Source organism: Protopterus annectens, chromosome 4.part0 (genome assembly GCF_019279795.1).
Source record: "Protopterus annectens isolate FY-2018-M chromosome 4.part0, PAN1.0, whole genome shotgun sequence".
In the NCBI taxonomy this organism is placed as follows: Eukaryota; Metazoa; Chordata; order Ceratodontiformes; family Protopteridae; genus Protopterus; species Protopterus annectens.
In genome coordinates, this window is record NC_056733.1 from 192,030,809 (window position 1) to 192,058,232 (window position 27,424).

Consider the following 27,424-nt stretch of genomic DNA (forward strand, 5'->3'; position numbering starts at 1 on the left):
GGCGACCGGACCTTTTTCCATTAGTATAACTCGATTTACAACGGGCACGCTGGCCAATCAGCGTGCACGTTTTGGGGGGATCATGGTATAATATGCATTATGTAATACGGAAAAGTGCAAATCAATTACTTAAAAAAAAAAAAAAAAAAAAACTTTCGTAACTAATGCTCCAAGCAATAACAACCAGCACAGATACAGCAAATTAGCAGTTCACAGGTAGCACAAATTTCTGAAATAAAAGCTGCCTTGTGTTAGTCAAATACTACAATATAGCTGCTTTAAAATTCTCTTCCTTCATCCTGAAAAGTGGACTCCATCCTCTCTAAATCTATGTGCTGAAAATAAGGCTTAAATGTTCTACACCTTTTCACTTTTTAAAGTGGACCTTTTTCCTCCCATGTATGTATTTGGCAAAAAAAAAAAAAAAAAAAAATTAATTCAAGCTGATCTGACTTTCCATTCTATATGGGATTTATGAAAAATATGTCCCAACAGCTGTACAAGCTATGCTGTTTAAGAGGGCTTTCAGTTCCCTACAAATAGTCAGTAAGTCCTTGAAGATGAGATCATTTGAACAAACATGAACGACAGTTCTGTACTTCTCTACATTAAGGCATTCTAAGGCCCGACACACACGCAGACACACACACACACCTCAACTGCTCCTGGCAAGCATAACAGCATTTTATGTTCATTATCCTCTCTGCAAGCATTCATATCAGTTCCTCTAATAATAGACCCTCCAATTACAACCATATAATTTCTTACCAGATTTGAAGACCCTATCACTTCTAATTCAATAATTTCTGCTCTATTGAATGTTAGAGAAGAATGGTTTTCAAAACCGTTGGTCTTCTTAAACTCACTGTTTTCACAAGACTTCATTTACAGGCATATAAATTATCATGTTGGCTATTTCAATATTAATGCTTTTTTTCTTCCAGTAATGTTCTTTAATATTTCAAAGTTCAGCTTAGACTTTTTCCTTTTAGCCTGACCTTTGCCTCCTTTTTCTACCTTTACTGTTGGAAAAAATGATGGCATTTTCTGCAGACTATTTTGCAAATGAGCAAGGTTATCATTCCCTGTAGCATGCTTTACAAAAGACAGCCATAAGACATGCAAGAGCAATGGGCTGGGACTGCCTCCCCTCACAAAAAAGGAGGCAACATTATAACCCCTGGCTAATTCCAGTGGTAAATATCTCTGAAGCAAATTACTCAGCACAAGTGTTTTCAAATGCAACTCAAATTAAGTAAATGGTGGCTGCAATGCAATAAACCTGCCTTACAGAGAATTGCTGTCCACTTTAAGTCAGCATCACCATCTGGGAGCATGATCTTGATTCTTGATGCAACAACCCCACCGGGTTTGAATGAATACATTTCTTTAAAACCAGTTTTAAAAGACAGGGCTAATAGGATACAGTGTAAATAGTGGGTTACATAGTTATTTTTATATCCCAACATGTATTATTTTTATTTATTCATTTTTTTTAAGTGTTTGTTTCAAAGGATGTTCAAACATAAAAGTATATATTGTGGATAGGATACTTTTTATAACACCAGATTTGGGCAATATTGTTCTATTGCGTGTGGACAAACTATGTTTAAAATTTACTTGATAATTATTTATTCATTTATTTAAATTAATGCACATTTTCTACTGGTTGTTCAGGTGATTGATTGTGTATTTAATGTATGGCATGGTTGTTGTTCACTTACTCTGATGATGCCATGTGTAATGGTGAAAGTGCTTAGCAAGTGAATTTGTACATATTTTGGATTAAACTCTCTGTCTTGTGCTTTGGATGTGGTTCATTTTTGCCATTAACCTTTTTTTTTTTGCTTTTACACTTACTGAGGAACAATTTACTACATTTGAAACTTATGATAGCAAAGCTAGATAAACATTTTGAGAGTAAAACTTAATACATGATATAGCTTGCATTCCTAAATGTGTCAAAAAAGGGAGCAAGAGAAGTGCATCATTCAGCCATCTGCACACAAAGTCATAGCAGTGTTCGATGTGAAGTAAATAAAATGCAATAAAAAATGGACATTTTGTTATTCTATGCAAGACTATAGCAGCAACTTAAGATATGTGAGAAAAATGCAAAGAAGTGTTTTTAGGGTCTGTGACTAAGCAGTCAAATACAGACAATGAATGGCACTGTCAAACTTCTATGCTTAACCTACCAAGCAGTCCTACTGCCAGCATCAAAGAAATACATAGGTTCATAGGCAGGTACTAGGCTATTAGCCCTAGGGCCTATATAAGCCTAGCCAAAAAGGTACCCTGGCTTTCGCCACTCAAGAAAATTATTTTCCTGTGCCCCTGTCGAGCAGAGCCACAGAAGTGATCCCTGGGGTGAATTCCCCATTTCCCATCCAATCATCAAGACTTTTCTTGAGTGCTAATGAGAAGCTCTGTTTGACATAGATAGGTAGTTTGTTCCAGAGTATGGGAAGTCTCTGGGACAGGAATCTATCCCTCCAGCATGTTCTGTTTATTGTGGTGACAAGGTTTAGGTCCCTAGAGCGTGTAGCTCGGAGGGATTGGGATTTCTTTAAGTGGAGCATGTCCAAAAGCTCTGGGTTTGAAATAGCTTTACATGTTAGACAGAGATCACCTCTGAGTAGGCGATATGCGACTGAGTAAAGCTGGAGTTTTTTTTAGACGGCCTGCTGTTTGAGGCCAGTAATCCTCTTTGTGAGGTATTTCTGTGGCCTTTCCCAGTTGTTGTAGATGTCTTGTGAGGTACATACCAAAAGGGGCGTTGTACTCTATAATGGGTCTAATGAGTGATGAGTAGAGGGGAACAATGACCTCTTTTTTCTGGATGAGAAACCTTTTGTGATGAGGTGAGCCACTTAGAAGGATTTCCTGACCACTGTGGCAATGTGATTATCAAAGGAGAGAATACTGTCCACCTGTGTCCCAAGGTCTCTTACCACACTTTCGACGTTAAGTAGACTACCACTTATGTGGTAGTTCATGGGTACAGAGTTTTTATCAAAGGGGATGACAATACACTTTTTGGCATTGAGCTTCAGGCCGTGGCTTTGACACCAGGCATCTGTCTCAGTGAGGCCCTTTTGTAGTATGTCCACATTGTTAGGAGTTTTGATTATGGCGACTAGTTTGCAGTCATCTGCAAACTTTGTTAGTCAAAGACCTTCTGTGTTAGCCTGCACTTCAGAGAAGTAGATACCAAACAGGAGAGGACCCAGGACTGAACCCTGTGGTACTCCACTTGTCACTGGTCTGAAGTTGGATTTAGAGTCTGCTACTTTCACAGTGTGGGTTCTGTCCGTGAGCCAGTTGGCAACCCATCTTATGACATAGGGATTTATACCTAGTTTAGTGAGCTTATCTATAATTCCAGAGGGAGGGACAGTGTCGAAAGCCTTGGCGAGATCTAGATAAGCTGTGTGAACCACCTTACCCTCATCTGTGGCTTTGGTGACTGCTTCAAAGTCCTGTTTGGTATCGACACATTTGGCAAGATTGGACTACAAGAATTTGAGTCAATAAAGATGCAGTTATTTTTGCCTTCACTACACCACAAAGGGTACCATTTCCCATCCTCTTGAATGTAAATTGAATGCTAACCTCTGGAACAACAGAAATGGTTGCAGAAGTAAACTTTTCAAAGACCATGAAGGCAACAGTGATAACGATAAGAGGCTAAAGGCAGTATCAGACAACTAAAAGAATTGTGACTCATGCATAATGCAAGCAAAAAAAATGTATTTTAGACACTGCATCAGCAGAAATGGTATTAAACCAGACCCAATGGAAAACAGAGTTACCAAGCCCAGTTAGTGTCATAAAATTCCAATGAATGCCTGGCAGGGTAAACTATCCAGGCATATTTATGCCAGGACTGCCAATGCTGCCTCATCCTGTAACAAAGCTACTAACAAACGATGGCATGGCCACATGGAGATGCCCTAGAACAGGTTTTTAAAAAGGTCAATTCAATTTTAAACTCACATCTGTGCTGCCTATTACAAGATCAACAAACCAACAGTGTGATCAAGACCGATACTAGAAGCTACGGACTTGGAACAGCTTTAATGCAACAAAATGGTAACAAACTAAAGCATGTAGCTTCCTATTCTAGCACATTGGGAATACCTGCTTTTCAGCATTTTGTCCAACTGAAAAAAATAATGGCTGGTAGAAGTATGTACATATGCCTTTCATGTTACCCATTAGGACTTTTTTTTTGTTTCAAGCTGCACTGCAAGCAAGCAATCAACCAAGCCAATCCAGCCAAGCAACATAGAAGCAAGCAATTCAGTCCAGAAGCAAGCAAGCCAACCCAGAAGCAAGCCAGCAAGCCAACCTACCCAGCTAGCCTGCCCAGAAGGAAGCAAGCAAACCAACCCAGGAGGCAGCCCAGAAGCAAGCAAGCAAACCAACCCAGCCAGCCCAGAAGCAAGCCAGCAAGCCAACCCAGCCAGCCAGCCCAGAAGCAAGCCAGCAAGCCAACCCAACCAGCCAGTCCAGAAGCAAGCCAGCAAGCCAACCCAACCAGCCAGTCCAGAAGCAAGCCAGCAAGCCAACCCAACCAGCCAGTCCAGAAGCAAGCCAGCAAGCCAACCCAACCAGCCAGTCCAGAAGCAAGCCAGCAAGCCAACCCAACCAGCCAGTCCAGAAGCAAGCCAGCCAGTCCAGAAGCAAGCCAGCAAGTCAACCTAGCCAGCCAGTCCAGAAGCAAGCCAACCTAGCCAGCCAGTCCAGAAGCAAGCCAGCAAGCCAGCCAGTCCAGAAGCAAGCCAGCCAAGAAGCAAGCAAGCAAACCAACCCAGCCAGCCAGTCATCCCAGAAGCAAGCAAGCAAACCAACCCAGCCAGCCAGCCGGCCCAGAAGCAAGCAAGCAAACCAACCCAGCCAGCCAGCCAGCCGGCCCAGAAGCAAGCAAGCAAACCAACCCAGCCAGCCAGCCAGCCGGCCCAGAAGCAAGCAAGCAAACCAACCCAGCCAGCCAGCCAGCCCAGAAGCAAGCAAGCAAACCAACCAACCCAGCCAGCCAGCCCAGAAGCAAGCAAGCAAACCAACCCAGCCAGCCAGCCAGCCCAGAAGCAAGCAAGCAAACCAACCCAGCCAGCCAGCCAGCCCAGAAGCAAGCAAGCAAACCAACCCAGCCAGCCAGCCAGCCCAGAAGCAAGCAAGCAAACCAACCCAGCCAGCCAGCCAGCCCAGAAGCAAGCAAGCAAACCAACCCAGCCAGCCAGACAGCCCAGAAGCAAGCAAGCAAACCAACCCAGCCAGCCAGCCCAGAAGCAAGCAAGCAAACCAACCCAGCCAGCCAGCCAGCCCAAACCAACCCAGCCAGCCAGCCAGCCCAGAAGCAAGCAAGCAAACCAACCCAGCCAGCCAGCAAGCCAACCCAGCCAGCCAGCCCAGAAGCTCAGCCAGCCCAGAAGCAAGCAAGCCAACCCAGCCAGCAAGCCCAGAAGCAAGCAAGCCAACCCAGCCAGCAGCCCAGAAGTAAGCAAGCCAACCCAGCCAGCCAGCCTAGAAGCAAATAAGCAAGCCAACCCAGCCAGCCCAGAAGCAAAGCAGTGACTACAGTGTCTTATGTACAAAGCATCTTACACCTACCTGTAAGCTGCAAAGACAATGCCACAGAACACGTCAGTGTTTTAGGCAGCTGCATTCTCAGTTGTCCCACGGCAGTATAATTACTCAATAAAAAATTACTAGTACAGTCAGAAAAACTAAAACAGTCAGTAAGAAACTGTTTAGGTGATGTACTACTAAAAACCCTTACAATTGTAGAAGAGAACTCTATGCAAGTTAAGAGAGTACTGACAGAAATCCCCACTTCTTTTTCTTTCAGCTGTTCACATTATGGGTCACCACAGTGGATCAACTGTTTCCATTTCTTCCTGTTCTCTGCATCTTGCTCTGCCACACCAACCACCTGCATATCCTCTCTCACCACACCCATAAACCTTACCTTAGGCCTTCCTCTTTTCCTCTTACTTGGCAGCTTCATCCTTAGCATCCTTTTCCCAATATATCCAGCATCCTTCCTCAGCATATGTCAAATCCAATGCAATCTCACCTCTCTGGCTTTGTCTCCAAACTGTCCAAAATGAGCTGACCCTCTAATATACAGATTCCTAATCCTGTCCATCCCCGTCACACCCAGTGCAAATCTTAACATCTTTAACTCTGCCAAGTCCAACTCTGACTTCTGCCTTTTTGTCAGTGACACCATCTCTAACCCATATAACATAGCTGGTCTCACTACCCTGTTGCTGACCTTCCCTTTCACTCTTACTGGTACCCATCAGTCACAAATTACTCCTGACAACCTTCTCCACCCACTCCACCCTGCCTGTACTCTCTTCTTCACCTCTTTTCCACACTCACCATTACACTGAACTGTTGAGCCCAAGTATTTAAACTCATCTACCTTTGCCAGCTCTACTCCTTGCATCCTCACCATTCCACTATCCTCCCTCTCATTCACACACATATATTCTGTCTTAGTCCTGCTGACCTTCATTTCTCTCCTCCCTACAGCACATCTCCACCTCTCCAGGGTATCCTCAACATGTTCCCTACTCTCACTACAGATCACAATGTCATCTGCAAACATCATAGTCCACGGAGACTCTTGTCTGAACTTGTCTGTCAACCTGTCCATCACCAGTGCAAATAAGAAAGGGCTCAGAGCTGATCTTTGATGTAATCCCACCTCCACCTTAAATACATCCATCATTCCCATCGCAGACCTCACCACTGTCACACTACCCATGTACATATCCTGTACGGCTTTGTATCAGAACACTACTCCACCTGTATTCTGCACAGAAATGGGCATGGCAAAAGTGATTGACATGGCAAGTTACAAATAAAAATAAAATCACTTTCTGCAGTATAGTAATCACCTCTGCATACACCCCCCGCTACTTAAACATACCAACTCTGAGATCACACTACTTTGCGGAAAACTGTAAACTACATTTAAGACGCAGTGGTTTCATGGTTATTTACATTCTTGTCTTATGTTTATTCACAAATACAGAAACAATAAACATCACGTACAGGGTGTTGGGCAGGGTTTGGATAATCCTTACTACTGTGCATCTGATGGAGTAGTTTTCTAATACAAAGCCTTCTGTACCACTCTTATACTTCTCTGCCACTCCCGACTTCCTCATACAATACCACAACTCCTCTCTAGGAACCCTGTCATATGCTTTAAGTCCACAAAGACACACTGTAACTCCTTCTGACCTGCTCTACACTTCTCCATCAACACTCAGAGCAAAAATTGCATCCACAGTGCTCTTTCCTGGCATGAAACCATACTGCTAATCACCAATCATCACCTCCCTTCTTAACCTAGCTTCCACTACTCTTTCCCAGAACTTCATGCTGTGAATGATCAGTTTTATCCCTATTTACTACAGCTCTGCACATCACTCTTACTCTTAAAAATCGGTACCAAAAACAATTTTTCTCTACTCCTCAGGCATCCTATCACATTTCCATATTTCATTAAACAATCTGGTTAAAAACTCTACTGCCATTTCTCCTAAACACCTCCATGCTTCCACAGGTATGTCATCTGGACCAACAGCATTTCCATTTTTCATCCTCTTCATAGCTGTCCTTACTTTCTCCTTGCTAATCCGTTGCACTTCCTGATTCACTATCACCACATCATCCAGCCTTCTCTCCCTCGCATTCTCTTCATTAATCATCCCCTCAAAATACTCTTTCCATCTGCTCCACACACTCTCCTCGCTTCTGAGTACGTTTCTCTCATTATCCTTTATCACCCTCACCTGCTGCACATCTTTCTCAGCTCTCTCTCTCTTTGTCGAGCCAACAGGTCCTTTTCTCCCTCCTTAGATGCCCAGCCTTTCATACAACTCTCCATATGCCTTATCTTTAGCCTGACTGAAATCCCTACAATGTTCAGAAAGTGATCACACAATCAGGACTACACCAGCAGTCTCTAAAATCAGTCGCACTTTTATTATAAACTTTCGTTTTCGTTAAGAGTGCATTCATGGCACTATTTACTTACACAATTTACTCTGTGGCAAAAAAAAAAAAAAAAAAAACCACATTTATGTTTAATTATACGACTTTATAAGCCCACTTAGAATCTCAGTCAAGGGGGAACGGCCCTAACTGAGCAGTCCCACACACAGTTATTTTGTTTTTATTAATCCTGAAACTGCCTGGTATTAGTACTGCTCTTAAGTTAACCCTACACATTTCCTGACACAGAAAGCTTAATGCTCTTTTTCATTAAGATACTGTTGTTGCATTACAGAGACATTTCTTACATCTTGCCAGTAGATTCAGATCGTGCCTTAAAGGGTATTTGGACTTGTACACTTAACCAGCAGTTGCGCTCCTTTGATTTAAGGCTGCCAAAACACCAACCTAACCTAAAATATTGGCTTTACAATACAACTCTCAATGAATGAAGAACAAATCCAGAAATAATCAGGAACACTATAAAAATATCAGTTTCATTAACTTAAAGCATTGACAGAATAAGAGAAAATGAACTAATATACATGTTCTGAAGGAAAAGAAGTCTATAACTCTAATCATTGCCATTGTTTTGCAAAGTATAAATCACCACCTTTCCCCAAATTGTATCACTCTTAAAGGTTATTAATGTGATAAATGAGCTAAGAGAAGAGTTGCTTGGTTTAATAGACATGGATAGATATTTAAGATCAATGAGAGAAACAGACTGCAAAAGGTCAATAAAACCCAAAAAGTCAGACGTCTGATAAAACAAATGAATGCTGTAATTAGGACTGTACATAGAGACCTTTGTGCTATAACAGAAGTCAACAGGACATATTACTGTGCTGCTAAATTAATAACTGCAAACTGGGAGCCACTATTGAATCCCCAAATGATGTGGATACTCTACAAAAAGGCCTTACAGAAACAGATGCTTGGTGCCAGAGCCACGAGCTCAAGCGCAATGCCAAGAAATGTATAGTTATCCCCTTTGGGAAAAAACACATGTACCTGTGAATTACCACAGAGGTGGCAGTACACTAAACACCGAAAGTGTGATAAGAGACTTGGGGACACAGGTGGACAGTGGTCTCACCTTCTAGAACCACATCAGTCAGGAAATCCTTCTATGTGGCACACCTCATCACTAAGGGCTTTTCATCCAGAAAAAAGGAGGTAATTGTCCCACTGTACTCATTATAGAATTCAACTCCCCAGTTGGTATGTACCTAAGACATCTGCAACAACTGGAAAGGCCGCAGAAATACCGCACTAAAAGAATCACAGGCCTAAAGCAGATGCCCTATGCTGACCACCTTAAAAAAACTCCAGCTATACTCTGTCGCATATCGTCTACTCAGAAGCGATCTCTGCTTAACATATAAGGCCATGTCAAACCCAGAGCTGTTGGACATGCTACACTTAAAGAAATCCCAATCCCTCAGAGCCACGCTCCAGGGATCTAAACTTTGTCATCAAAATAAACAAAACATGCTGGAGGGATAGGTTTCTGACCCAGGGCTTCACAGACTCTGGAATAGACTGCCCATGCATGTCAAGCAGAGCACCTCTTTGGCCCTTTTCAAAAGGAACCTTGACGATTGGATGGGAGAAAGGAAATTCACCCCGGGGATCACGTCAGTCGCCCTGCTAGAACAGGGGTCCAGGGAAGTAAATAGTGTGGGAAGAAATAGCCAGGGAATTGTTATGGCTAGGCTTGTACAGGCCCTAGAATCGACAGCCTAGTACCAACCTATGACAAATTTCTACCACAAAAACATAGAGTAGTGAGAGAAAGGAAGGGGAGAAATCGAATGCCATCATGGAAGTATCGAATACTGAAAACTATAAAGCAATTAAGACAAGAAGTGTCACTCTTAGAAGACTATAGAAGAGGGAATAGATCAACAAAAATATTAAGAAAGATAGACGTGATAAAATCAATGCACAGTATTCGAACAGACTAACATCTATCATGCACTATCTGAAATAACAAAGTAAAAATTTCAACACAGGCAGAAAAACTTAGAAGATACACAGATAAATATAAAGAAAAAGTACAAAATAAGCTATTTATTGATTACCCAAAAATGTTTTATAGAGAACTGGGAAATAAGGTAAAAGGAATTGAAAGACAGTCAAAAAAGAGGAAGTAGATCTATGAAGATCTGGTGGAGCACAACGAAGATCTGGTGGAGCACAACAAAGATGTTAAATGGATAGAAGTAAAAGAAAGAATAAGAAGTTTAAAGATGCAGGATATGAAATAACAGCCAGAGAGATTGAAACAAAATTAAAAAAGCCACTAATTGGAAAACCCCAGGCCCTGATGCAGTACCTAACTTTTGGTTAAAGGTTTTAACATCTTTGCACAAGGATTTAACCATGAGTAAGAACAATTTATATGCACACCCCGAACAGACACCAACCTCGCTAACAACAGGCAAAACAATGCTTTTACTTAAGAGTTAACATGCAAGTTACCCTAAAAATTATAGACCAATAACTTGCCTTCCGACAATGTATATACACAGGAACTGATGCCGACAGGGTTTACAGTCATTTAGAAGAAAACTCAATTATGGCAGTACAACAAAAGGGCAATAAAAGAAAGTCATATGGAACAAATGATCATTTGTTTTAAATAAAGTCATATTGGAGAACTGTAAAAAGTGGAAGAATTAAAGTATGACTATAAAAAAGCATTTGATAGTATCCAACATTCACGGATAAAAAAAAAAAAAAAAGAGTGTTTAAAAATGTATAAGATACACCCTACACTGACTGACTACATTACAGTGACCATGAAACAGTGGCAGACCACTTTGCAATTAAGCCATGATAAAGGACAGATTATTATCCCAGGGATAAAAATTCAAAGGGAGACATTCCAGGGCAAATCTCTGCCACTGTTGGTATTCTGTCTTGCCATTAACCCATTAAACTGTTTACTTAACAGCTTAGGGCACGGCTATAATTTGGCTCGTAAAAAACAAAAGTGTGAAGACTTCTCATATTCCCTTTGTCGAGGAGTTAAAACTGTATAGCTCATCAGATGAGGAACTGAAAGCACAGCTGCAGGTTGCCAAAACTTTTTCAGATAACATAAGAATGTCATTTTGTCTCGATAAGTGTGCAAAAGCAACCTTTAAAGCAGGAAAACTGCAGCACCAGGAAAACATCAGTCTGTGACAAGAATGTGATATAAAAGAACTTGAGCAAGAGGAAGTGTACAAATATCTGGGAATTGATGAAGGATCAACAATAAAACATGAACAAATGTGAATAAAACTTAGTAAGGAATACTTTAGAAAACTTAAATTAATCCTGAAAACAGCATTGACATCTGGGAACAAAACCCAGTTATAAACCAATTTGCTCTTCCTGTCCAAACTTAGAGTTGTGGAGTGAATGACTGCCTCCAAAACGTGCTGGACAGATTGCATAAGAAAACAAGAAGGATGCTTAAAGCTCACCAAATGATTTATAAAAATCAATGTATAACAAGATTATAGAGCGGCCACGGTGGTGCAGCACAGCAAGAGGTTCTCCAGTTCGATTCTCGGCTGGGGTGCCTTCTGTGCGGAGTCTGCATGTCCTCCCTGTGGTCGCGTGGGTTTCCTCCGGGTGCTCCGGTTTCCCCCCACATCCCAAAGACATGCTGCAGGTGGATTGGACACTCTAAATTGGCCCTAAGTGCGAGTGTGTGCCTTCTGTGGAAGGCCGGGTTGGCAACTTGACACTGTAAAACTCCACTGCCAATCATTAGCAGACAGGTGCTCCGCTGTGGCAACCCCTAACCAGGAAAAGCCGAAAGAAGAAGACTGTATAACAAGATTATGTATTCCCCATTCCGAAGGCGGGATGAGCCTCCTTGAACTTTACTACATGTATAGATCTGCAACTGTGGGACTCCACAAATATTTGTTGACCTCACAAGACCCAAATGGAGTGAAAGTTGTGAAACATGAGGACAATAAATCTAAGATGACTTCTCTGCTTAATTTAGCAGAAGCATATCGCCGTCAAGCACTAATAGAAATCAAACTATAAGTAGGTACAAATCAGGCAGCAACTGAATGTGCCAATAAACAAAAGAAAGAATATAAGGTGAAGGACCAGATGAGAAGGCAAGAAATATGGAAAAAGCATAAATATAGTTGTAAGTATAGAAAACTTCTGGAAGAACCTCATGTTGATCAGCAACGAATGCAGGAATGGTTAAGGAGATGCAAATTCAAACAAAGAGATGAAAGGTTAATATTGGCAGCCCAAGATAGCAAGCTATGTACACCATGGTTTACAAAGTCCATTGAACATGTGGGAGAAACAGACAAATGTAGGTTTTGTAAAACCGAATTGGAAACAATTGCACACCTTGTTGCAACATACTAATGGGAGAAGGACTGTATACTGAAAGGCATAATATTGTGGCACGATTGTTGTACTGGGGATTATGCAAGCATTATGGTTTTGAAGTGGCTGAAAAACACTGGAAACATGAGCCACAAAGCATCATAGAAAATGATGAAGTTTAAATCACATGGGATCACCCATTACCAACAATACTGCTCAGACAAGCTCCACGTGGGTTTACAGAGTGGTCCTAGCAGCAGGGAACTCAGAAAAGCGACTACCTTCTGGATTTAAGTATCTTTGCTTTTTTTTTCACTTGAAATAGCTTCTGTAGCTTACCTTGAACTAGCCTGAATTGCTTTTTAACTGACCGCTGCATTATTTTAAAATCTGCACTTAAAGTTACATTTTAGTCGAATTTGATCAAAAGTTTGCTTGTTTGTTTGTTTAATTTAACTGTGGAGGCTGCCCACTAAAGTGTGCTAGCCTGTGTAACTAATTTATCACTGTTTCTGCATTTTCTGTGTGTTTCTACCAAAAAACAAAAAAATAATCCTTGTTTTCCCACCTTCCTCGACTAGTTTAGACCAGTTTACAGGCATTGCTGTATTCTGGGCTGTGGTGTAGTTCCTGTGTTGTCCATTACCTTGCTTGGATAGAAGGAAGTTTCTTTGCTCACCAGTGGGAGTGGGGAGCCTTGAGCAGCCTACCTGTCCCTGTAGGAAGTGACCTCAGCACAAGAGCTGTAGTAATTGGTTGTTTTGGACCATTTCTAGCTCTTTTGAAGTTCCCTGTTTAAAATCCACATTTGCACGGCATTGGTTAAACTTTTTGTGGCTCCGCCAAGTCTGCTCTTCAAATTTTCCCTTAAGGAAGCTCTACTCTTAGTATAACCAGACTACTCACTGTATTATAAGCCTAGCACTTGTTCTCAATACTTCTCTACTAAGTAAGCACTCTCGTACTAAGTAAAGCACTACATCTGCTTACCACCCCTGTGAATATCCCCTTCCCTTAAAGGTATACCACTCCCTTATACTGTTCTAGCATGTCGAGTGGTAGATTACTGGCGTCGTCTCCAGTTCAGCTGGTCAATCTGGGTATCTTGAGACAATGCTACAATTGTCTCATGCACACGGACAACCCTCTCCTCCTCCCAACAAACACAAATACATGTGAGAGATGCAACTATATAGCCAAATTGGAGGCTGAACTCTCTCAACTCAGGGCTGGCATGACCAGACAGGAGGAGATGGCAACCACACACACAACAATCCCAGTCCCACATAGACCCACCACAACTGCAAACCAAACACATAAAAACACAAAGACATACTCGGAGGCTCTAATAAAAAACTTACCAAAACAACAGAGGCTCCCAAAGCAGACATCCAAAAATCCACCACCTCAAAACAAAACACATGCAACACATACTTCAATAAATCAGTGTGTGGACCAATCGCAGCCCTTGAGGCCAAACACCTTGCCTGATACACTAGTAATAGGTGACTCCATAGTCAGACACACTGATGTCCCACTGACCAGGCTGAACAAGGAGAAGGTGACTGTGAGCTGTCTATCGGGAGCTAGGATCCGCCACATAACACACGCACTCAGGTCACTCCAAAGCAAGTACAAATATGACTCCGTCATTGTCCATGCTGGTGTGAATGACCTGAGACGTACCTCCCTGGACTACATGAAAAGAGACATAGAGGAGCTCTCCGATTATGTAGCCCAGGCTGGTATGACCCTGACCCTGAGCAGCATCTTGCCCTCACCAAGAATGATACCACAATACAAAGACAAGATGATCAGCTTTAACAATTGGCTCAAGTACTGGTGTCATTCTAAGGGGATCCAATGTCTGTCTGCCTGGGATGATATGTTGGACAAGCGACGCTGCTTCGCAAGGGAAGGCTTACACCTGTCACCACTGGGCTTCCAGATATTGGCTAAGGCTCTTGCCACCCCCATAGTGCCTTTTTTAGGCAAGGCTCAAAAGACAAACCCACCTCCTTAGAAAACAAAAATGGAAAAAAACTAAGGGTAATGCTGCTCAACGCCAGAAGTCTAAATCTCAAGATGCAGGCACTTGATGCACTCCTCAGCATGGAGAACATCGACGTCTGTGCAGTAACTGAAACCTGGTTCAAGGCTCCTGAGAGCACCCCAGCGCTACCAGGCTATACCTCGTATCACGCTTTTCGGCCCCAAAACCCCGGCCAAACCACAAAGGGAGGGGGAGTGTCCATATTCATAAAGGACACCCACACCTCCAGGTTAGTAGCAACACATGAAGCATCAGAGACCATACAGGTGCAACTAACCATAGGCAAAACTGGTAGCATGTTACAGACCACCCTCTCAATCTCAAGAACCCCACTCAGCCTTCCTGAAGACATTGGAGGATATGAATGCATCACAAAATACCATCATACTGGCAGACTTCAACTACCCAAACATAGATTGGGTAAATTATTCTAGCCCTAATACCCTAGCCCAAAGGTTCCTGGAATTCATAAATTCAAATGCACTGGAACAACTAGTCACCTCTCCCACTAGGGGAGATAATATACTAGACCTGATCATCACAAACATGGGGACAAAATGCTCCACACCGGAAGTATACCCCTCACTAGTGAGGTCTGACCACAAACTAATCACCCTGGATATACATATCCCACCTCCACCCCCAGCAGAAAAGACCACAGTGAAAATCTTCTCAAAAGCAGACTTCACTCTTCTTAAGACTAAGATGGTATCCTTTAAGCCCACTGTGCCAGTGGATACCACATCCCACAATGCCGAATCCTTCACAAATGCTTTCTATGGACATCTCCAAGAATGCATGGATCATGCAATCCCAAACAAATCCAAGTCCCTCTCCACCAAATGTAAGCGTCCTGTCTGGTGGACCTCAGCCATAAACAAATTGTATAACAAAAGAAGGAAGCTACTGCACGTCACAGCGAAATCCCATGAAGGGAAGACATCTCTGATCAACATTAGCAGAAAACTACGTTCTCTCATAAAAACATCCAAGGCAAACTTTGAGAGAAAAATCGCTAAGGACACTAAAGATAACCACAAAGCCTTCTTCAGCTATGTTAGAAACCTGGGCGGAAACCCTCAGATATGCTCAGAGTTGGTTCACAACAACAAAAAATACACTTAACCCACAGATATTGCTAACATTCTGGCTGACAGGTTCACTGCAAATTTCTCCCCTCCTTCACCCACAAAAGAAGAAATACTTATCCCAGCTAAATGTAATCTCCCTGTCATCTCAGATGTCCAAGTGAGAACCGCCCTAAACAAAGCAAAAAACACAGCATCAATGGGACCTGACGGTATCCCGGGGTGCGTGTTACATGAACTCCAAGAGGAGCTAAACCCACACATAAAAATGCTATTTAACCTTAGCATTACTTCGGGATATGTACCTAAACACTGGCGTACAGCAACAGTGGTCCCACTCCACAAGGGGGGGTGCCTCTACAGACCCTGGAAACTACCGCCCCATAAGCTTAACTAGCCTGGTCTGCAAAGCTATGGAAAGAATCATTATGGAACTCATAAACAGAGACATAGGGGACCTACAGACACTTGACCCCACCCAGTTCGGCTTTGTAAAGGGCAGATCCTGACTTTTAAACCTGGTTGACTTTTTCGAAACAGTCACTAGAGCCATTGATGAGGGCAAAGCAGTCCATACAGCATACCTGGACTTGGCTAAGGCCTTCAACACAATACCCCACTCAGGCATCATAGATAAGCTAAACAGCTTAAAAGTAAACCCTTATGTCACTAGATGGGTTGCAAACTGGCTAAAGGACAGAACCCATAAAGTTAAAATCGCTGGAGCAATGTCAGACTCAAAGCCAGTCACAAGTGGTGTCCTGCAGGGATCTGTCCTGGGACCCCTCTTGTTCGGCATTTATTTCTCAGATGTTAAAGCAAACATGGGAGGGCTGTGGCTGACAAAGTTCGCAGATGACTGTAAACTAGGCGCCATAGTCGATACACCAGCAGACACACACATCCTACAAAAAGGCCTCACTGAAACGGACAACTGGTGCCGTAGTCACAGCCTTAAACTAAATGCCAAAAAATGTATAGTCATCCCTTTTGGAAAAAACAAAGTACCCACAAATTATCACATAGACAGCAACCCACTGAGTACGGAAAACGTAATCAGAGACCTAGGGACCCAAGTAGACAGCGACCTCTCATTTGACACCCACGTTGCCAAAGTGGTTAGAAAAACATTCTACCTTGCACACCTCATCATGAAGGGATTCACATCCAGATCCAAGGATGTCATTGTACCCCTATATTCCCCCCTCATCAGACCGATGATTGAGTACAATGCCCCATTTGGTATGTACCTCACCCGGCATTTGCAACAGCTGGAGAGACCACAAAAGTACCTCACCAAAAGGATCAAGGGTCTCCAACATATGTCTTATTCTGCCAGACTAAAGAAACTTCAGCTCTATTCAGTAGCATACCGCCTGCTCAGAGGTGATCTCTGCCTGACGTACAAGGCCATGTCCAATCAGGATCTGATGGACATGCTCCACCTCAAAAATCCAAATCCATCAGGACCACGAGAGCTAAAGACTTAAACCTTGGCACAAGTATGAATAGGACATGCTGGAGGGATAGATTCATAACCCAGAGGCTTCCCATGCTTTGGAACAGGATCCCAGTTCGTATTAGGCAGAGCCCCTCACTGACTCTCTTCAAGAGAAATCTTGATGAGTGGATGGGAGATCGTAAGTTTACCCCAGGGGTCACATCTGTGTCACTGCTAGACAGGGGCACAGTAAACTAATTCTATTACATAAGGGGACCTTCATTGTGTCACTACTAGACAGAGGCACAGTATTCTAGATTTATTCTGTACATTTTTGTACCATTTCATGTGGTGGCAAAAGCCACATCACTATGGCTAGGCTTACAAATGCCCCAGGGCAGATAGCCTAGTACTATACTATGAAACCCGGATATAGTGGTCCAAGAAAAGAAGACAAGAGTAGCATTGATCACTGAAATCGCCACTCCCAGTGACTAGTGTCTTGCGTGCAGAGAGACAACGTAATAAAATATCAGGATCTGCGTGCGAGCAGAAATGAGAGCAATGTGGAATAACGATACCCAGTTCCAATAATAGGAGCAACGGGTCTTACAAACAAAAAAATCTACAATCGTATTCCGTTGTTACCAATCTATGTAACTTCGTACGAATTGCAGGAGTCATTACTGGTCACATTGCGGGCGCTGCGAAGAGCACTTTTGGCTAACATCAAAGATTGAAACACTACTAATTCCATGAACGTATTCGTACTTTGACGTAGGAATGGGGTCCATTCCCATCATGTATTAGAAACCCAAAAGATCTGGAGAAATTAAAAGTGATTAAAAGGAACACAGTTAAACTTTGAATAAAAATCGGGGGAATGTTAAGAGGTACACTTCTAGAATTGCACACATCATCCTTCTATACTTCCGTATAGCTCCATTTCTTGCTTGCAGTAATCTAAGTCAAGAAATACTAAACTCACAGTAACCTTGCTCGCAAAGAAAACAGATATTTAATTTTATTATTAAAGCTACTTCTTATTACCTTACCCCAAATAGTGAAGCACCAAAGTAGTTTCAACTACAGTCAAAAGCTTCTTTTGGCGGTTATTTTAAAATTAATGCAACTATCAAATAATTCTTTACTTAACAAGACCGACGTAACTGCAGCAACCCTAAAGGTTTTGGGCGGGTACATCGACATCACCAGTTCAACCAGCTGTGGACGTTGAAACCTCATTATAATATCACTGACGTGACAAGACTAGGGAAGGGTGGTGGGATCTCGACGAAAAAACATACTTAAACATTTATTAGAACGTTATGGTAAGTTTTGGTGGTGAGTACACGCAAGTTGTATATAGTATATATATTTATTTATGACAGCTGATCGTTCAAACGTGTATTAACCATTTGTTTTGGGAACTAGAAAGACTACGGCCTACAGACTGGCGCTTGAACATATTCAGAACGTTACTCTCTTTCGTGATGATTAGGTAGTAACTGCTTTCCTGAACGCAGGTTGGGTTTTTTTGGCTATATATCGAAAGCGCTATACTCCCATTTCCCATTATGGCAGGCTCAACCTGATTTCGACTTCTTGAAGGCGCGGCTCTTTTTTGCTGGGTAGAGAGGGTGGATTTGATAATATATATTTTAGATACTACAGTTATTGTCTATTCGCTCATAGCTCAACAATTTGTAATCCATGTCTTAAATGGAGGTGTTATTGCTGTCTAAGATAGGTAGTTGGGCCTGATTGTAATTATTTAAATGCGCGCATGCGCATTTGTTTTCTTTACCCTTTTGTCCTGTAGTGTTAGGCGCTTAAGTACTAAGACCGATACTTCAGTTTAAACCGCACCGTCTTGTTGGGTGGATCGTATGTCCGATGATGTGTACGCCCACTTAAAGAAACACTGCTGGGGAAAATAACGAAAAATCACGAAATGTGTGGGTTATCTTACAGATTAGTACCTCGCGGGCGGTACTGCGCAGCTTTGGGCGTGACTGTCATGATTGGCAGTGTTGACTGACAGCTGTAGTTGTCAACATGCCCGCGACAGCCACTTCAAAAGTGAAACGTTTTAACAGAAAAGTATTTAGAGCGCTTTGTAGGACTAAGGAATCCACATCGGTTTTGTAAACGTAACAGCAGCAGCAAGTAAGCTCTTTTCAATGTAGATGAATGTAGAGGGGTCTTGGAGTTGGTATATATAAGTCGGGGGGGGGGGTGCAGGGGGGCCGTCCCCCCTGCAATAACATTTATAACACTGTTTGACGTTGTGTTCGTTTACCGTCCTTGGTTACAGTAATGAAAAGATATGGGGCATACCGCGTAATGAGAATACTCATGTTGCAAATGTTCATGCAAGGGTCTTGGAGTTGGTATATACAAGACGGGGGGGTCGTCCCCCCTGCAATAACATTTACAATACTGTTGTACGTTGTGTTTGTTTACCGTTCTTGTTTACAGTAATTAAAAGATATGGGGCATACCTCGTAATGAGAATACTCATGTTGCAAAAGGTAAAGTAAATATCTTCCCCCCCCCCCCCCTGCAAAAATAATTATAAAACTGTTTCGCACTTATTTGCAGGGGGGACACCCCCCTGCACCCCCCGACTTATATATACCAACTCCGAGACCACTCTACATTCATCTAAATTGAAAACAGTTATTAATTATATATCGCGTAATGAGGAAGATACTTGTTAATATGGTGTAGCCCGGACTGGGGGCGTGTCGGGGCGGGATTTGCTACTGCGCATCCTGCGAGGTACTAATCTGTAAGATAACCATCTTTTGAAATGTATTACTGACTCATTGCGAAGCACGTTTCTATATAACAGACATTGGTTATCTTACAGATTAGTACCTCGCAGGATGCGCAGTAGCAAATCCCGCCCCGACACGCCCCCAGTCCGGGCTACACCATATTAGCAAGTATCTTCCTCATTACGCGATATATAATTGCTAACTGTTTTCAATTTAGATGAATGTAGAGTGGTCTCGGAGTTGGTATATATAAGTCAGGGGGTGCAGGGGGGTGTCCCCCCTGCAAATAAGTGCGAAACAGTTTTATAATTATTTTTGCGGGGGGGAGATATTTACTTTACCTTTTGCAACATGAGTATTCTCATTACGAGGTATGCCCCATATCTTTTAATTACTGTAAACAAGAACGGTAAACAAACACAATGTACAACAGTATTGTAAATGTTATTGCAGGGGGGACGGCCCCCCTGCACCCCCCGTCTTGTATATACCAACTCCCAGACCCTTGCATGAACATTTGCAACGTGAGTATTCTCATTACGCGGTATGCCCCATATCTTTTCATTACTGTAACCAAGGACGGTAAACGAACACAACGTCAAACAGTGTTATAAATGTTATTGCAGGGGGGACGGCCCCCCTGCACCCCCCGACTTATATATACCAACTCCAAGACCCCTCTACATTCATCTACATTGAAAAGAGCTTACTTGCTGCTACTGTTAGGTTTACAAAACCGATGTGGATTCCTTAGTCCTACAAAGCGCTCTAAATACTTTTCTGTTAAAACGTTTAGTGTAAAACGTTTCACTTTTGAAGTGGCTGTCGCGGGCATGTTGACAACTACAGCTGTCAGTCAACACTGCCAATCATGACAGTCACGCCCAAAGCTGCGCAGTACCGCCCGCGAGGTACTAATCTGTAAGATAACCCAAAAGATTTTACTTTATTGCATCTCTGTATAATCGGGCTGACCTTGCTCAGACAGACAGCAACACACAATCATAGCTCTCAACTTTCCATCCCCAAAATGAGGAACACTTATCATAATGTGGAACAAATGGGCAAAATGTGGAACGCATGCTAATGGCTTACTAACAACTTCAACTAGGAAAGTCATAGGATGGTTAAAAATATGCTGGTTTTACTTGTAAAGAAGATGCTTTAATGAATTATTCTGATTAATTTCTATTTACAATGGATTTCACTTAAAAAAATTCCTAACACTGAATGTGTGACAGACTCTTTCAGTGTGGAACTTCGAGGAACATGAACTTTTTAAGACCCCAAATGAGGTACGTTCCTCGTAATGAGGTACACTTGAGAGGTATGGAATACATATGTTTACAGAACCTCAGTCTTGGAAATATACACTCCTTCGCGTGAATTGCAGGAGGAGTGGAGTCTGGGCACATGCTGTTGTTGCGAATAGCTAACCTCAATTAATGAACCAATACTAATTTTTCGGCATAATAGAACAGTACATCGCCCTAGCCACGCCTCCAGCCTGGAAATTGAGGCCGGCCAGTTGAAGCTGCTGTATATTCATTTCTTTGCCGAAATGAATATTGATATACGAATGAGATAATAGCTTAAGCACTGTGTGCGTGGAAACGGAAGAATATTTCCTAATGGTAGAAATTCCCCTTCATTACAAAAGAAAAAGGCAAGAATAACACACCATTTCAGATTGAGGTTTCTATCCTCGCATTACGCACTTCAATGGAGTGGCATCCCAAATTAGTATAAAAATTTCCCTTCTTAATTATGGTATAGTAACCCCGAAAATATGCATTACTGTCATAGCTCTCAACCTTCCAGCGCTGAAATGAGGGACACTAGCCCTCACAATGTGGAACAAATGGGCAAAATGTGGAACACATGCTAGCAGGTTACTAACCTCAACCAGGAGGGTCATAGGATGGTTAAAAGATGCTGCTTTTACTTATATTTTAATGAATTAATATGATTAATTTATATTTACCATGAAGTCAAAAAATTCCTAACACTGAGTGTCATAACCTTTCAGTGCACTTCAAGAAACATGAACTGGGACGGCTTGCACCTGTCACCACTGAGCTTCCGGATATTGGCTAAGGCTCTTGCCACCCCCATAGTGCCTTTTTTAGGCAAGGCTGAAAAGACGAACCCACCTCCTTAGAAAACAAAAATGGAAAAAAATTAAGGGTAATGCTGCTCAACGCCAGAAGTCCAAATCTCAAGATGCAGGCTCTCGAAGCACTCCTCAGTATGGAGAACATTGATGTCTGCGCTGTAACGGAGACCTGGTTCAAGGCTCCTGAGAGCACCCCAGCGCTACCAGGCTTTACCTCGTATCATGCTTTTCTGCCCCAAAACCCGGGCCGAACCACAAAGGGAGGGGGAGTGTCCATATTCATCAAGGATACCCACACCTCCAGGTTAGTGGCAACTCGTGAAGCATTAGAGACTATCCAGGTGCAGCTAACCGTAGGCAAAACTGCTATACAACTGGTTGCATGTTACAGACTACCCTCCCAATCTCAAGAACCCCAGCCTTCCTGAAGACATTAGAAGATATGACTGTCTCACCAAATACCATCATTTTGGGAGACTTCAACTACCCTAACATAGACTGGGTGCACTAGTCTAGCCCTAACACCCTAGCCCAAAGGTTCCTGGAATTCATAAACTCAAATGCAATGGAACAGCTAGCCACCTCTCCCACAAGGGGGGATAATATACTAGACCTGATCATCACAAACATGGGGACAAAATGCTCCACACCGAAAGTATTGCCCTCACTGGTGAGATCTGACCACAAACTAATCACCCTGGATATACATTTACCACCTCCACCCCCAGCACAAAAGACTACAGTGAGAAACTTCTCAAAAGCCGACTTTTCACTTCTCAAGACTGAGATGGTATCATTTAAGCCAACAGGGCCAATGGAAACCACACCCCACAATGCTGAATCCTACACAAATGCTTTCTATGGACATCTCCAAGAATGCATGGATCGTGCAATCCCAGATAAAACCAAGACCCTCTCCACCAAAGGAAAGCGTCCTGTCTGGTGGATCCCAGCCATAAACAAATTGTATAACAAAATAAGGAAGCTACTGCAAGACAGAGCAAAATCCCATAAAGGGAAGGCATCTCTGATCAGCACTAGTAGAAAGCTACGTTCTCTCATAAAAATATCCAAGGCCAACTTTGAGAGAAAAATCGCCAAGGACACTAAAGATAACCACAAGGCATTCTTCAGTTATGTTAGAAACCTGGGTGGAAACCCTCCGATATGCTCAGAGTTAGTGCACAACGACAAAATTTACCGAACCCACAGATATTGCCAAAATTCTAGCAGACAGGTTCAGTGCAAATTTCTCCCCTCCCACACCTCCAAAAGAAGAAATACTCATCCCAGCTGAATGTAACCTCCCTGTCATCTCTGATGTCCAGGTGAGAACCGCCCTCAGCAAAGCAAAAAACACAGCATCTATGGGACCTGATGGTATCCCCGGCTGCGTGATACGTGAACTCCAAGAGGAGCTAAACCCGCATATAAAAATGTTATTTAACCTTAGCCTTACTACAGGATATGTACCCGAACACTGGCGTACAGCAACAGTGGTCCCACTCCACAAGGGAGGCTCCACAACAGACCCTGGGAACTACCGCCCCATAAGCTTGACCAGCCTGGTTTGCAAAGCTATGGAAAGAATTATTATGGAACTCATAAACGATGACATTGGGGACCTACAGACACTTGATCCCACCCAGTTCGGCTTTGTAAAGGGCAGATCCTGCCTTTTGAACCTGGTTGACTTTTTCGAAACAGTCACTAGAGCCATTGATGAGGGCAAGGCAGTCCATACAGCCTACCTGGACTTGGCTAAAGCCTTCGACACGATACCCCACTCGGGGATCATAGATAAGCTAAACAGCTTAAATGTAAATCCATATGTCACAAGATGGGTTGCAAACTGGCTAAAGAACAGAACCCATAAAGTCAAGATTGTGGGAGCCATGTCAGACTCAAAGCCAGTCACAAGTGGTGTCCCACAGGGCTCTGTCCTGGGACCCCTCTTGTTCGGCATTTACTTCTCAGATGTGAAAGCAAACATGGGAGGGTTGTGGCTGACAAAGTTCGCAGGTGATTGCAAACTAGGCGCCATAGTCGATATACCAGCTGACACATACCTCCTACAGAAAGGCCTCACCGAAATGGACAACTGGTGCCGGAATCATGGCCTTAAACTGAATGCCGAGAAATGTATAGTCACCCCTTTGGGAAAAACAAAGTACCCACAAATTATCACATAGACAGTAACCCACTGAGTACCGAAAAAGTAATCTGAGACCTGGGGACCCAAGTTGATAGTGACCTCTCATTTGACACCCACGTTGCCAAAGTGGTTAGAAAGACTTTCTACCTTGCCCACCTTATCATGAAGGGGTTCACATCCAGATCAGAGGAGGTCATCATGCCCCTGTACTCCTCCCTTATCAGGCCCATGATTGAGTACAATGCCCCATTTGGTATGTACCTCACCTGGCACTTACAACAGCTGGAGAGACCCCAGAAGTACCTCACCAAGAGGATCAAGGGTCTCCAACATATGTCATATGCTGCCAGGCTAAAGAAACTCCAGCTCTATTCAGTAGCATACCGCCTGCTTAGAGGAGGTGATCTGTGCCTGACATACAAGGCCATGTCCAACCAGGAATTGATGGACATGCTCCACCTCAAAAAATCAAAATCCATAAGAACCACGAGAGCCAAAGATTTAAACCTCGGTACAAACATGAATAGAACATGCTGGAGGGACAGATTCATAACTCAGAGGCTTCCCATACTCTGGAACAAAATCCCAGTCCATGTTAGGCAGAGCCCCTCACTGACGCGCTCTAAGAGAAATCTTGAGTGGATGGGAGATCGTAGGTTTACCCTGGGGTCACCCTGTGTCGCTACTTAACAGAGGCACAGTAAACTAAGTAAGGGAGTCTTCAATGTGTCACTACTAGGCAAAGGCACAGTATTCTAAATTTATTCTATACACCTTAGTACCACTACATGGGGTGGCGAAAGCCACATCTCTAGGGCTAGGCTTGCAAATGCCCCAGGGCAGATAGCCTAGTACTAAACTATGAAACTCTAGCTCTGGTCCGACTCCCTCCTCAAGTCAGTGTCAAGGCTTGGCTGCTTTAGAGACTTCTATTCTGGCGAGGTTTGCCACAGCTTTTTCCGTTCCTTCTGATGGCTTTCTGTTGTCCAAGATAGTCTTCCTCTCCCTCCCCTTGGATCCTGCTTCTGTTCCTCCAGCAAGCCTGAGCTCTGATCCCATCAGACCTACTCCACAGGGACAACTGGTACAAAGTAATATCCAGACAGTTCCATTAGAGGAACTTCCCCACTCTTCTGATACCGCCCTAGAGCATCCCACTTAAGAGGTTCCCTGAAAGAGCGAGTGTAAAAGGAGGCACAGAGATTTCCCCCATGGAATGTTTTGCAGGCTATACTGGCTTCGATGAAGGGTCCTGCAGGTCTCATCATCCTTTTTAAGTTTAACCCTCGACGGGGGGGTAAGTGAGAATTTCTGAATTAGCTACACTGAACAGGAAGGGAAAGTCCCTGTGTGGTGTAGTGATTCGCTGTTCTACCTCTCGGCAATCCTTTTCCCGGAGGGGCAAGAAAATATGGTTCCATAAACGTCGGGGATCTTCCAGGATTCAGATGTGTTCAACTTCCCCAGAGGCAGAGGGAGGAGTTCAAATGGAAGATACCTTCCTCTGAGGACTGTAAAAACAAAAAAAAAACAGGGTTTCTGGGTTTCAGTTCCTGATTGGCCTTTTTATTGTTCCCAGACTGCTAACATCTTCAGGCAGTCGTGTGGGTGTTTGTCTTTGCATCTAGATGCCTGCGTTTCAGCAGTTTCTTGGGTGCTAAAAGTATTATCTAGAGGTTTTCATACCACTTTTCCAGATTACCTCAACCAAAAGAAAGCTTCCTGATGTTCCAACCATTCAGAGAGAAACTGCAGCTCATGAGATTCAAAAGCTGCTAGGCAAGTCATCTAGGAGGTCCCACCAGACCAAAGAGGATTTTGAACTCAATCCAGGTTTTTTTTGGTGGCAGTAAAAATGGAACCAGAGACCAATGTTGGAACTAAGCAACCTGAATCAGTTTGTGAAGAAGTCTATAACCTGCAGTTTAGGTTGGATCCGGTTAGTTCAGAGCCCCTACCCTTTGGTTTTGCCAGAGCCCCCAGGGTGTTTACCAAGTGTGTGGCAGTTCACCTGAGACTGCTGGGATTCTGAGTGTTTCTGTATTTAGACTGGTACCTCACACCCCAACCAGAGACTATTTGCTCCAGTTTTGTCAAAGACTGGGCATTTTAGTCAACATATCCAGATTAAAACTACAACCAGTACAGAGCCTGGAGTTCATAGGCACCCAGTTGTAGGTCAAATTGCTGTTCTTCCTACATAGTGTTGATACAGTCATGTTTGTTCATTCTGCTGTTTCAACTAGACTTGTTCTTTAGGCTCTAGATTCGATGGCAGAGGCTGTGACTTTGGTTCATGTGGCACATTAGTATATGCATGTTCTCCAGTGGTCTGTTTGCAACATTCTCTATCCTTCCCAGTCAAACTCACTCAAGTATGCAGAAATTCTTCTGACTCTGAGATTTACTGGACTGTCCTGTATTTCTTCCAGTGGCCATGGTGACCACACATTCCTAGTTGGGATCACTGTCCTAGCACTGACAGCAGTTCTGTGGCCATACATTCCTAGTTGGGTTGGGATCACTGTCCTAGCACTGACAGCAGTTCTGTTGCGTTGTGCGGCTTTCAATATGTTCTCCCTTCAGGGACCATAGTGACCAACATGTCTGTAGTCTGTAACATCAACAAACAAGGAGTATCCTGATCTTACCCCTTTTGTCGAGAGGCAGAGAATGTGACAAACCACTGTCTTGTGGCAGTGCACATTTTGGGGAAATCCAGCTTGCTAGCGGACAGATTCAGCAGGTCCATTTTATAACCTCACAGGTGCTAGCGGACAGATTCAGCAGGTCCATTTTATAACCTCACAGGTGGTCTCTCAGTCAGTCTGTGGCGGAATAGATTTTCTATCATTGGGGCAAACCTTGTGATTTCTTTGCATCTCCCTGTAGCAATTGCAGCAGTTTTTTGCTCTAATCTCCTTCAGGGGAGTCACCGAGAGATGCTTTAGTCCACGTTTGGCCCTCCAGTCTCCTTTACACCTATCTCCCTTTACCTCATATTGTACAGTTCTTACAGGAAGTACATTGGTTGAAGAGCTTATCTTCATTGGCATCACCAAGTGTGGTTCTCCTGGTTTCATCTTCATTGTCCGCCTTGGATACTGGACCCCAATCCACACCTTCTCTCGCATTCCAATATTCTAGGTCTCAAACTAACCACATAGTTTCAGAAAGTTGCTTCAGTGAAAATCTACAGGAGTAAATGAATAAGCTTTTCAGTTTGGGCACTTAAGAAGGAAATTGAACCTTGTACTGCTCCTATTTCTTCGGTTCTGGAATTTCTAGCTTCTGTTTTACAGGGGGGGGGTGCTAATTTTTCAACAGAATACAATTAGACCTATCTAATGTTGGGGTGTTTATCCAAAAAAAAAAAACTTCCTGTTCAGCTTCTTCCAGATTGTGTAAAG

At 43.1% G+C, this 27,424-nt stretch overlaps 2 protein-coding genes across 3 annotated transcripts in view; one reads left to right on the forward strand and one right to left on the reverse strand.

The window, feature by feature from the left end:
• LOC122799248 overlaps positions 1-18,132 on the reverse strand; it is a 1,077,360-nt gene extending 1,059,228 nt beyond the window's left edge. Inside the window, exon 1 of one of the 2 annotated variants that reach the window (XM_044068189.1) lies at positions 18,016-18,132. The gene's annotated coding sequence lies outside the window, so the exon portion shown is untranslated. The remainder of the gene's footprint in view (positions 1-18,015) is intronic. The other variant, XM_044068190.1, reaches the window with a different exon arrangement.
• A 55-nt stretch (positions 18,133-18,187) lies between these two features.
• The window catches only part of LOC122799250, a 151,164-nt gene continuing 141,927 nt past the window's right edge, over positions 18,188-27,424 (forward strand). Inside the window, exon 1 of the mRNA XM_044068191.1 lies at positions 18,188-18,291. The gene's annotated coding sequence lies outside the window, so the exon portion shown is untranslated. The remainder of the gene's footprint in view (positions 18,292-27,424) is intronic.